The following is an 11,170-nucleotide window of genomic DNA, read 5'->3' as shown; positions in this document are numbered from 1 at the left end:
CTCAAAGGCTGTCCAGGATCATGGGTATATTTTGGGCTAGTACATATGAGGAATATCTGAAGGCATCTTTTATGACCATTTCATGGAAAGAAGACCAGTCCCATGCCTCCATTCTCTAGGGAACTTTACCCCTGGGAAGAGCAAGTCCAGTGGTGATGAGGTATGCATACTCAGTCCTAAGGTACAAAGTGTAATTCTTGGTTTATCATTTCTGATTCTTTGGTTATCAGGACCTTTCTCTCATCATGAAACTTGGAGTGTGCCATCTTCTGGGCCCTAGGTACCAAACTGATTGATAAATTTGCCCTGCAACCTGTTCCTTCACCACCATTAATCACAGATAGATGTCATGAAATTTCTATACCTGGCCATGCAATGGTAGTCAATGACTTCTGAGAGTGTTGCTCACTGGAGAACAGCGCAACAGCAGAACTTCATCCTGAACCAGTCTGCAGTACAGGCTGGGTGTGGCCATCCATTGGCCTCATTTTCTGATGAGTTGTGGGTGTCATCTTCCTGAGTCCTTATTTTGACAATTTCTTGGCACACATCCCACTGATACTACAACTTTTCCTACTGCTATAGACTAGGTCCTATTAAAGGTCTCACACGTTATATCCTCCCACTTTTCAGTATAACACACTGTTAATTAGGCCTTCATCCCAGGAATCCTGTATGTATTTTTCCCACCACATAGCCCAAACCTCACTGCACACCTGCAAGTAACTCTTTCTGAATGTCGGCCCACCCCAGTAGACACTGACTTCCCTCACATCAACACCACAGCCTTCACCTTGGCAATGAGCTATTATATGAGGTAACAGAGGCTTGACCACACCTCTGTCCAGCTTATTCCTCTGTGCCTGAGTGCAGTATGAGGAACAACCATGATTTCCCAAACTGTGTTGAGCACTCTGTCCCAGCACTGTGGAAGGCTTCCCCTGTGGTGAGTTCATCTTATTAACAAAGCCTGAACATAAAGTTACCTTGTCTCATACAGCAATGTGTATATTGGTAGGGAAGATATGACAGCATTCAGTAAGCACTTTCCCACATATGACATGGACCTGCAGACAGAAGTGCACACATGAGCACACATACAAAGTGCAAATGCACATAATTACAGAATTAGAGGCTAGAGTGCTTTAAGGGTGTTTCCTCTGATAGTGACATTGATGTTTGTTTCCATACTGTGACAGCTGAGTACACATGAAAACATTGCTGCTGCAGGGACTGGAGTCCTCAGGGACAAGCAGATGACAGTCCCCGGGTGCTTTTCCTGCCTTCCCTGGAGAAGCCATGAGTGCTGGTCTAATGTGGCCATTCAAATAGGAATGGAGCCTTCTTTGTTACCTATGCTTGATGCTCAGTCCTGGTCTAGAGACACCTGTGCAGCTTCATCCCAAGGCCTCTCTCCCTGGTGAGAGAGGGGTTTCTCTCCCTGTGGGCTTGAAGGACCAGTCCCACTGCTATAAGATGTCTGATTCCTGATCTTTCTAGTTCTTAGGATGGCGTGTCCTCAGGCAGGAACATTTCAATGACCTCACTACGTTTCATTCTCCCCATTTAAGGCCTCAATGAGGAAGTGCCCCACACTGACTGAGTCACTCACATGATGAATGTCAGGTAGCATCCACCCCAGAAAACAGTCCAAACTTACCCAGACACATGGGCCTACTTCAAATCCCAGCCCTCCTTGGTAGACTCTGTGTTGCCCCCAGGCAAAGAACACTGATGTTTCTGCAGCAGACATTTACCTGTGAGGTCACAGAAGCCTCACCTCACTTTCATTCTGAGAATCACAAAGGGCATCCTGGCCTCAGTTACCTCCCAGCTTGGTCCCTACTTATTCTCTCCCAAACTGTGTCAAGCATCCTTGGAAAGACTTAGATTTGGGGAAGTAGCTGGAAGTGTTTCACAGAGACACCTCCATGGGAATCACTTACATACATCTTGTGGCAGCCCTCCATCTTTTCTGAGGTCACTGCATCCTTGAGACGAGGCACACAGTTGTCAGTGCTGCTTCCTCCTCTCAAATGTCTGAACTCACCCTCCATTTCAGCATCTCTGATTCTCCATAGACATCATGGTTTAATGGTGGCAAGGGCCATCTTCTGCCCCTTGCATCTGACTCCAAATGTAACCATACCTCATTTCCTATTTTACCTCTGCACCACTAATCTTTTAGCTTGTGGTGGGTGGTGAGTTATTAGCTGAGTGTTAGGCTGCAAAGCCAGTGGCCCTTAGTGTTAGTGGGGAACAGTATGAAAATATATAGATCAATAGTGAATAAATACACAGCATTCGTGAGCCACAGTAGAATGAATTGCAGACAGAGCCCGGAATGAGGTGTGAGAATCCTGGGAGCACATGCTGTCACTTGCCCTGTCCTCAGTGGACCTTCCACCCGAGTAACTGTGTTCGTGAATAATCCTTCTGTCTAGATATGTTTCAAGCCCACTGTCCACATGCACTTGCAGTTCATGCAGTGTTGAGAGCTCGTTCTGTTGGCTGACACCTACCACTGGGGGTTGCTGAGCACACATGGCCATGGGGTCACTGTGCATTCTTCGTAGTTATTCAGCATGTTGGAAAGTTCAGTGGATAAGTGTGAATTAGCCTGGCTCTCCCTCTGGAGACCAAGTGTCCAGCTTCTGGCATGAGGATGTTTCAGTGGAGTTGCACTGTGCTTTTGCATTCAGATGGGCTCCCATGTAACATGACTCATGAGCATGAGGACCCTGTGGGTGTCATTTGGAGATTGTGGGAAGTCAGAGTGCCTAATGGAAGGACCTCCCTTTCTTCCTACCCCCACCCTCTACTAAACCTCTGGAGAGGCATTCCAGGACTGATCAAATACAGTACATATGTTGTCTGCTGCCATTCCATTGACCAGAAATTAGTCATGTTCCTTGGGATCCACTACCAGAAAAGCTGAGATGGAGTCTTGATCTCAAGGGCTTTCTATATTTCCAACTCCATAGTGAAAGTTCTATTTGTTTTTCTTTTGACACATAGTAATTGGACACATTTATAGGGTACAATGTGGTACCTCTATTCATGCATGTATTGTATAATGATCAAATCAAGGTAATTAATGTCCATCACTTTATTAATATCTCGGAACTACTCATGGTTTAAGCTTAGTATCTTAAACTTTTCCCCTTTCTTTGTTGTGAGAACTTTGAAAATTCTTTCCTCTAACTATCTGAAATACACAGTGTGTTACTGTTGATTACAGTCATCATGCCGTTGGAGCTCCCAGGTGGATGAGGTCACATAGTGTTTGTCTTTGACATATGTGCAAGCGTCTTTACCCAGTGAGCCATTCCTTAGCCCCTAGTTTGCTTAAAAATCAGATTGTTTTTGAGGTATTTTGTTTCCGAGTCTCTCTAATTTTTGTAGATGTTTTAAATCTTCCTGCTGAGTGTATAGGAGCTACATGACTATCATGTCTGAAGATTTAGATTTTTTCTGATCATTCAGGTTTTAAAACTTCAGATGTTCCCTGCCCCCATGAAGATTTATTGATTTCTGTGTGTATAAGGTTTTCCTGCATGTATGTCTGCACACCATGTGCATGCCTGCTGCCTGCAGAGGTCAGAAGAGGACATCAGATCCCCTGGAACTGGTATTAAGGACAGTTGTGAGCTGCCATGTGGGTGCTGGGAATTGAACCCAGGTACTCTGGGAGAGCAGCCAGTTACTGCCACTGCAGCCCACCTTCAGATAGTTTCATGTTGCTTAGGAGCATCTTCACCCTCTCCTTTTGAACATGCTTTAGCATCTCTGTAGACAGGCCTAGTCATGATGAATTGCTTCAGGGAAGGGCATCCATGTCCCATTTCCAGAGAACCGCTGTGACTGGCAGGTTTTTCTTCAGCACTCTGAAGTCTGCTGCTGGGGACATGGCTGTCCCCTCACCTCCACATGCTGCTCTCAAAATATTCTGTGACCTTTGAGAGTTTGACTCTGGGTAGGGTCTGAGCAAACTTTGACCTTCCCATAGGAAGGACATTTCTTATTGGGTTTATGAGGATTTCTGTTATTTCTTTAAGCAAACTTGGTGCCCTTCATTATTCTCTGGTTCTCTCTTGGTGCCAGTGGCCTAGACTTTCCCTTTGGATGGTGTCTCAAAAGACACTGAAGTTTTCTTCCTTCCTTCTCACTCATTTTCTTTTTCTTTATTCTGAACAACCTGTCTTCAGACTCACCAGTTCTTTTCTGATTGATCAGTTCTGATGTGAATATTATACTTAATTTTCACTGACTGTTTTTTTACTTACATTTTTCATTTTCTGCATCTGGTTTGTATGTTTGAAATTATCTGGTTTTCTTCAAATGATTAAGTCTTTGTCTCCAACTGTCCCCATGCGTGTCCACAGACCATGTCATGTGGACTGTGCCTCCAGCAGGATGGGGCCTGTACATAGTCTGTCTGGAAGCAGGCATGAAAGACCACGGCAAGATCTGGATATTGATTCCTATTTGCCCATTTCTTCTTGTTCTCTGCTGGCTTAGGGTAGAATGGCCCCTGGTCATCTCCCTTGTGGGCCAGTGTAGGAGTGAAACACCACCGGGAATCAGGATGATAGGAAGTCAGATGACTCCCTCCGATCTTACAGCAGAGTCACAGTTCTGTGCATGATGCCCAAGTAGCTTGGTGAAAGAGGACCAGAGTACCAGAGGACCTTCCATAGTTCAGTCGCTGTGTGTGCGTGCATGTGTGAGTGCACGTGTGTGTGTGTGTGTGTGTGTGTGTGTGTGTGTGTATGTGTGTGTGTTTTCCAGAGTCTTCACCATCTTACTTTTGTATTTTTGTTTTCTGAGCTCTATGAGATGTTTTCTAGTGCATGGTTTTCAAACTCAAAGGGTAATTGATGGAAAGACAGATTCTATCATCTCCTTCCATCATTTATCTTAGATTTATTTATTTATTTATTTATTTATTTATTTATTTATTTATTTATTCATTCATTCATTCATTCATTCATTCATTTATTCATTTGTTTATATTTAATTTTGAAACAGGCTCTCTCTGGCTAGTCTGGAACTCATTGTATAGACCAGATTGGTCTTGAATCACAGAAATCCTACCACTGATGCCTGCTAAGTGCTGGGATTAAAGGTGTGCACTATCATGCCTGGCCCAGGAATGCTGTTTCTTAAGGGAAAACATTTTAATGCAGGCAATACAATAAGTCTAACTGCTCGGAAAATAGCCTACTCATACAGTCTGCAGCTGATATATTACAAATAATGGATTTTTATAGTGTTTAAGTTGAAAAACAGAAAATCAGTATTAATAAATATATGAATGCTGTGGTTCTGACCCCATCCCCTCCTCAAAAGGTTGTGTTATCATGTTTGAATTTAAGGATTCTTTTTTCCCTTTTTTTAAATTTTATTTTGTTTTATTTTTTATTATCATGTTGATACAGTACAGTTCTTATCCTAATAGTGAAATGTTTCACTGAAGCTTGCCCAGTGATTGAGTAAAATCAAAACTTATTATAAGCCACAGTCATCCTAGGGTCCCCCTGCTATGTAGCCTCCCTGGTTCTGTGGCTTGCAGTCTAATTGTTCTTTGCTTTATATCTAGTATCCACTTATGAGTGAGTACATACCATGTTTGTCCTTCTGGGATTGGGTTACCTCACTCAGGATAATATTTTCTAGTTCCATCCATTTGCCTGCAAATTTCATGCTGTCATTGTTTTTCTATGCTGAATTACACCATTGTGTATATGTGCCATATTTTCTTTATCCATTCTTCAGTTGATGGGCATCTAGGTTGTTTCCAGGTTCTGGCTATTACAAATAATGCTGCTATGAACATAGTTGAGCATGTATCTTTGTGGTATGATTGGGCATTCCTTGGATATATGCCCAAGAGTGGTATGGCTGGGTCTTGAGGTAGATCGATTCGCAATTTTCTGAGAAACTGCCATATTGATTTCCAAAGTAGCTGTACAAGTTTGCACTCCTCCAGCAGTGAAGGAGTAGTCCCCTTGCTGCACATCCTCTCCAACATAGACTGTCATCAGTGTTTTTGATCTTAGCCATTCTGACAGGTGCAAGGTGGTATCTCAGTGTCGTTTTCATTTGCATTTCCCTGATGACTAAGGATGTTGAGCATTTCCTTAACTGTCTTTCAGCCATTTGAGATTCTTCTTTTGAGAATTCTCTGTTTAGATCTTTAGCCCAGTTTTTAAATTGGATTGTTCAGTATTTTGATGTCTAGTTTCTTGAGTTCTTTACATACTTTGGAGATCAGTCCTCTGTCAGATGTGGGGTTGGTGAAGGTCTTTTCCCATTCTGTAGGCTCTTTTTGTCTTATCATCAGTGTCTTTTGCCCTACAAAAGCTTCTCAGTTCCAAGAGATCTCATTTATTAATTGTTGTTCTCAGTGTCTGTGTTACTGGTGTTATATTTAGGAAATGATCTCCTGTGCCAATGCATTCAAGACTACTTCCTATTTTCTCTTCTATCAAGCTCAGTGTAACTGGATTTATGTTGAGGTCTTTGACCCACTTTGGACTTGAGTTTTGTGCACGGTGACAGATATGGATCTATTTGTAATCTTTTACACATTGACATCCAGTTATGCCAGCACCATTTGTTGAAGATACTTTCTTTTTTCCATTATATAGTTTTGGCTTCTTTGTCAAAAATCAGGTGTTCATATATGTGCAGATTAATGTCAGGGTCTTCAGTTCTATTCCATTGGTCTGTATGTCAGTTTTTATGCCAGTACCAAGCTGTTTTTATTACTATAGCTGTATAGTAGAGCTTGAGGTCAGGGATGTTGATGCCTCCAGAGGTTGCTTTATTATACAGGATTCTTTTAGCTCTCCTGGGTTTTTTTGTTTTTCCATATGAAATTGAGTATTGTTCTTTCCAAGTCTGTGAAGAATTGTGTTGGGATCTTGATGGGTATTGCATTGAATCTGTAGATTGCTTTTGGTAAGATTGCCATTTTTACTATGTTAATCCTACCTATCCATGAGCATGGAAGATCCTTCCATTTTCTGATATCTTCTTCAATTTCTTTCTTTAGAGATTTAAAGTTCTTATCAAACAGGTCCTTCACTTGTTTGGTTAGTGTTATCCCAAGGTATTTTATATTATTTGTGGCTATTGTAAAGAGTGATGTTTCTCTGATTTCTTTCTCATCCCTTTTATCATTTGTGTGATTTTTTTTTTAGTTGATCTTGTATCGTGCCACTTTACTGAAGGAGTTTATCAGCTGTAGGTGTTCTTTGGTATTATTTTTGGGGTCACTTATGTGTACTATTATATCATGTGCAAATAGTGAAACTTTGACTTCTTCCTTTCCAATTTGTATCCCCTTGATCTCCTTTTGTTGTCTTATTGCTCTAGCTAGAACTTCAAGCACTATATTGTATAGATATGGGGAGAGTGGACAGCCTCATCTTGTTCCTGATTTCATCAGAATCACTTTGAGTTTCTCTCCATTTAATTTGATGGTGGGTGTTGGCTTGCTGTAAATTGCCTTTATTATGTTTAGGAATGTTCCTTGTATTCCTGATTTCTCTAAGACCTTTATCATGATGGGGTGTTGGATTTTTTCAAAGGATTTTTCAGCATCTAATGAGATGAGCATGTGTTTTTTTTTTCTTTCAGTTTGTTTACATGGTGTATTACATTGACAGATTTTTGTATGTTGAACCATCCTTACATCCCTGGGATGAAACCTACTTGGTCATGGTGGATAACATTTTGATGTGTTCTTGAATTCAGTTTGCCAATATTTTTGTTAAGTATTTTTGCATCAATGTTCATGAGGGAGATTGGTCTGTAATTCTCTCTCTTTGTTGCATCTTTGTGTGGTTTGGGCATCATGGTAGCTGTAGCCTCATAAAAAGAGTTTGGTAATGTTCCTTCTGTTTCTAGTGTGTGGAACAATTTGAAGAGTATTAGTTCTTCTTTGAAAATCTGGTAGAATTCTGCGCTGAATCCATCTGGTCCTCGGCTTTTTTTGGTTGGGAGACTTTTAATGACTGTTTCTATTTCTTTAGGGGTTATTGGTCTATTTAAATAGTTTATCTGGTCTTGATTTAACTTTGATATGTGGTATCTATCCAGAAAATTGTCCATTTCTTCCAGATTTTCCAATTTTGTGGAGTACAGGTTTTTTAAATATGACCTGATGATTCTCTGGATTTCCTCATTGTCTGTTGTTATATCTCCCATTTCATTTCTGATTTTGTTAATTTGGGTGCTCTCTCTTTGCCTTTTAATTTGGTTAGGGGTTTGTCTATCTTGCTGATTTTTTCAAAGAACCAACTCTGTTTCATTGATTTTTTTGTATTGTTCTCTTTGTTTCTATTTTATTGATTTCAGCTCTCAATTTGATTATTTCCTGGCGTCTATTTCTCCTGGGTGAGTTTGTTTCTTTTTGTTCTAGAGCTTTCAGTTTTGCTGTTAAGTCATTGGTATCAGATTTCTCTGTCTTCTTTATGTGTACATTTAGAACTATGAACTTTCCTCTTAGCACTGCTTTCACAGTATCCCATAAGTTTGGGTATGTTGTACTTTCATTTTCATTGAGTTCTAAGAAATCTTTAATTTCTTTATTTCTTCCTTGACCCATTGGTGTTTTATGTGGGCATTATTCAGTTTCCATGAGATTATAGGCTTTCCGTAAATTTTGTTGTTGTTGAACTCTAACTTTAAGGCATGGTGGTCTGATAAGATACAGGAGGTTATTCTAATGGTTTTTTTTTTGTTTTTTTTTTTTTTGTTTTGTTATCTGTTGAGATTTTCTTTGTGGCCAAGCATGTGGTCAATTTTAGAGAAGGTTCCATGGAGTACTGAGAAGAAGGTATATTCTTTTGTGTTAGGGTGGAATGTTCTGTTGATATCTATTAAGTCCATTTGAGTCATAACATTTGTTAGGTCCTTTATTTCTTTGTTAAGTTTCAGTTTGGTAGATCTGTCTTTTGGTGAGAGTGGTGTGTTGAAATCTCCCACTACTAGTGTGTGGTGTTTTATGTGGGATTTAAGCTTTAGTAATGTTTCTTTTATAAATGTGGGTTCCTTTGTATTTGGGGCATAAATGTTCAGAATCAAGACTTCATTTTGATGGACTTTTCATGTGATAAACATGTAATGTCCATCCAGATCTCTTTTGATTGATTTTAGTTTGATGTCTATTTTATTAGATATTAGGATAGCTACACCAGCTTGCCTCTTAAGTCCATTTGATTGGAAAGCCTTTTACCAGCCCTTTACTCTGAGGTAGTGTCTGTCTTTGAAGTTTAGGTGTGTTTCTTTTATGCAGCAGAAGGATGGATCCTGTTTTCATATCCATTCTGTAAGCCTGTCTTTTTATAGGTGAGTTGAGACCATTGATATTGATGGCTATTAATGACCAGTGATTGTTAATTCCTGTTATTTTTTGTGGTCGTGTTGTGTTTCCCTTCTTTGGTATTTGTTGGTGTGGGATTATCTATTGCCTGAGTTTTCATAGGTATGTTTAACTTCTTTAGGTTGGATTTTTCCTCTAGTGCTTTCTGTAGAGCTGAATTTGTAGATATGTATTGTTTAAATCTGGTTTTATCATGGAATATTTTGTTTACTCCATCTATGGTGATTGAGAGTTTTGCTGGGTATAATAATAGTCTGGGTTAGCATCCATGGTCTCTTAGTGTCTACATAACATTTGTCCAGGACCTTCTAGCTTTCACAGTCTCTATTAAAAAGTCAGGTGTTATTCTGATGGATCTGCCTTTATATGTTACTTGGTCTGTTTCCTTTGCAACTCTTAACATTTTTCTTTGTTCTGTATGTTTAGGGTTTTGATTATTATGTGGTGAGGGGACTTTTTTTTTTGGATCCAGCCTATTTGGTGTTCCATAAGCTTCTTGTATCTTCATAGATATTTTTCTTTGGGTTAGGAAAGTTTTGTTCTATGATTTTGTTGAATATATTTTCTGTGCCTTTGAGTTGGTATTCTTCTCCTTCTATCCCTATTATTCTTATGTTTGGTCTTTTTCATGGTGTCCCAAATTTCTTGGTGTTTTTGTGTTATGACTTTTTTGGCTTTAGTGTTTTCTTTGACTGGCGAATCTATTTTCTCTATTGTATCTTCATCGTCACAGATTCTCTGTTCCATCTCTTGCTTTCTGTTGGTTATGCTTGCATCTGTAGTTCCTGTTCGTTTAGTCAGGATTTATATTTCCAGCATCCCCTCATTTGTGTTTTCTTTATTGTCTCAATTTCAATTTTCAAAATTTGAAGTTTTTCCTTCATCTATTTAATTACTTTTTCTTGGCTTCCTTTGATTTCTCCATTTTTTGTTTGTTTTCTCTTCCATTTTTTTTTTCCAGAGCTGAGGACCGAACCCAGGGCCTTGCACTTGCTAGGCAATCGCTCTACCACTGAGCTAAATCCCCAACCCCTTTTCTTCCATTTTTTATTTCCTCTTTAAGGGAGTTTTTCATTTCCTCTTTAAGGGTCTCTATCATCTTCTTAAAGTCATTTTTATGATTGATTTCTTCTGCTTCTTCTGCCTTGGTATGTTCAGGTCTTGCAGGTGTAGAATCACTAGATTCTAATGTTGTCATGTAGGTCTTTACATTGTTGCCTGTATTTTTGCACTGGCATCTACTCATCTCTTCCTCTGCTCGGTCCAGGCAGTGTCTGTGTCTGAAGGTGCCTCTCTTGTTGTAATTGATAGTCTTGGTCCACTAAGGGTTCTTGGTCGAATCGGTGTTATTGGGTTCTGTTTCTTTGGGAGCAGCTTAGTCCAGTGTTAGTGGGTTCTGTCTCAGGGAGCAGTTGATCCCAATTAGTGCAGGATGTGCTTATGGCTTCAGTGGTTGTTGGGTCCTAGGTGATGGTTGTACTTTTTATTTGTTTGTTTCTTTTTTTGTTGGGGGGGGGGGGCAGGGAAAGGTAGCTGTCTGGTCCCTGGGACTCTGATGCTGGGGCCTAAGGTCTAGAGACCTGGTCTGCCAGTCAGGAGAGGGGGGCTTACCTGTGCCCAGTCAGTGTAGTATAGGCTTATGATTCTGGTGATCTGGTTCGGTGTCTGGGCGGCGCCGCCTTTTGTGTTCTCAGGTCACGTTTTGCTCATTGGTCAACTCCTCAGCTGATTTTGTTTCCTCAGACTGCAGACTGTAGGATTCTGAACCTTCTCCGG

The sequence above is a fragment of the Onychomys torridus genome, chromosome 3, assembly GCF_903995425.1.
Source record: "Onychomys torridus chromosome 3, mOncTor1.1, whole genome shotgun sequence".
In the NCBI taxonomy this organism is placed as follows: domain Eukaryota; kingdom Metazoa; phylum Chordata; class Mammalia; order Rodentia; family Cricetidae; genus Onychomys; species Onychomys torridus.
This window is presented reverse-complemented; position numbering follows the sequence as displayed.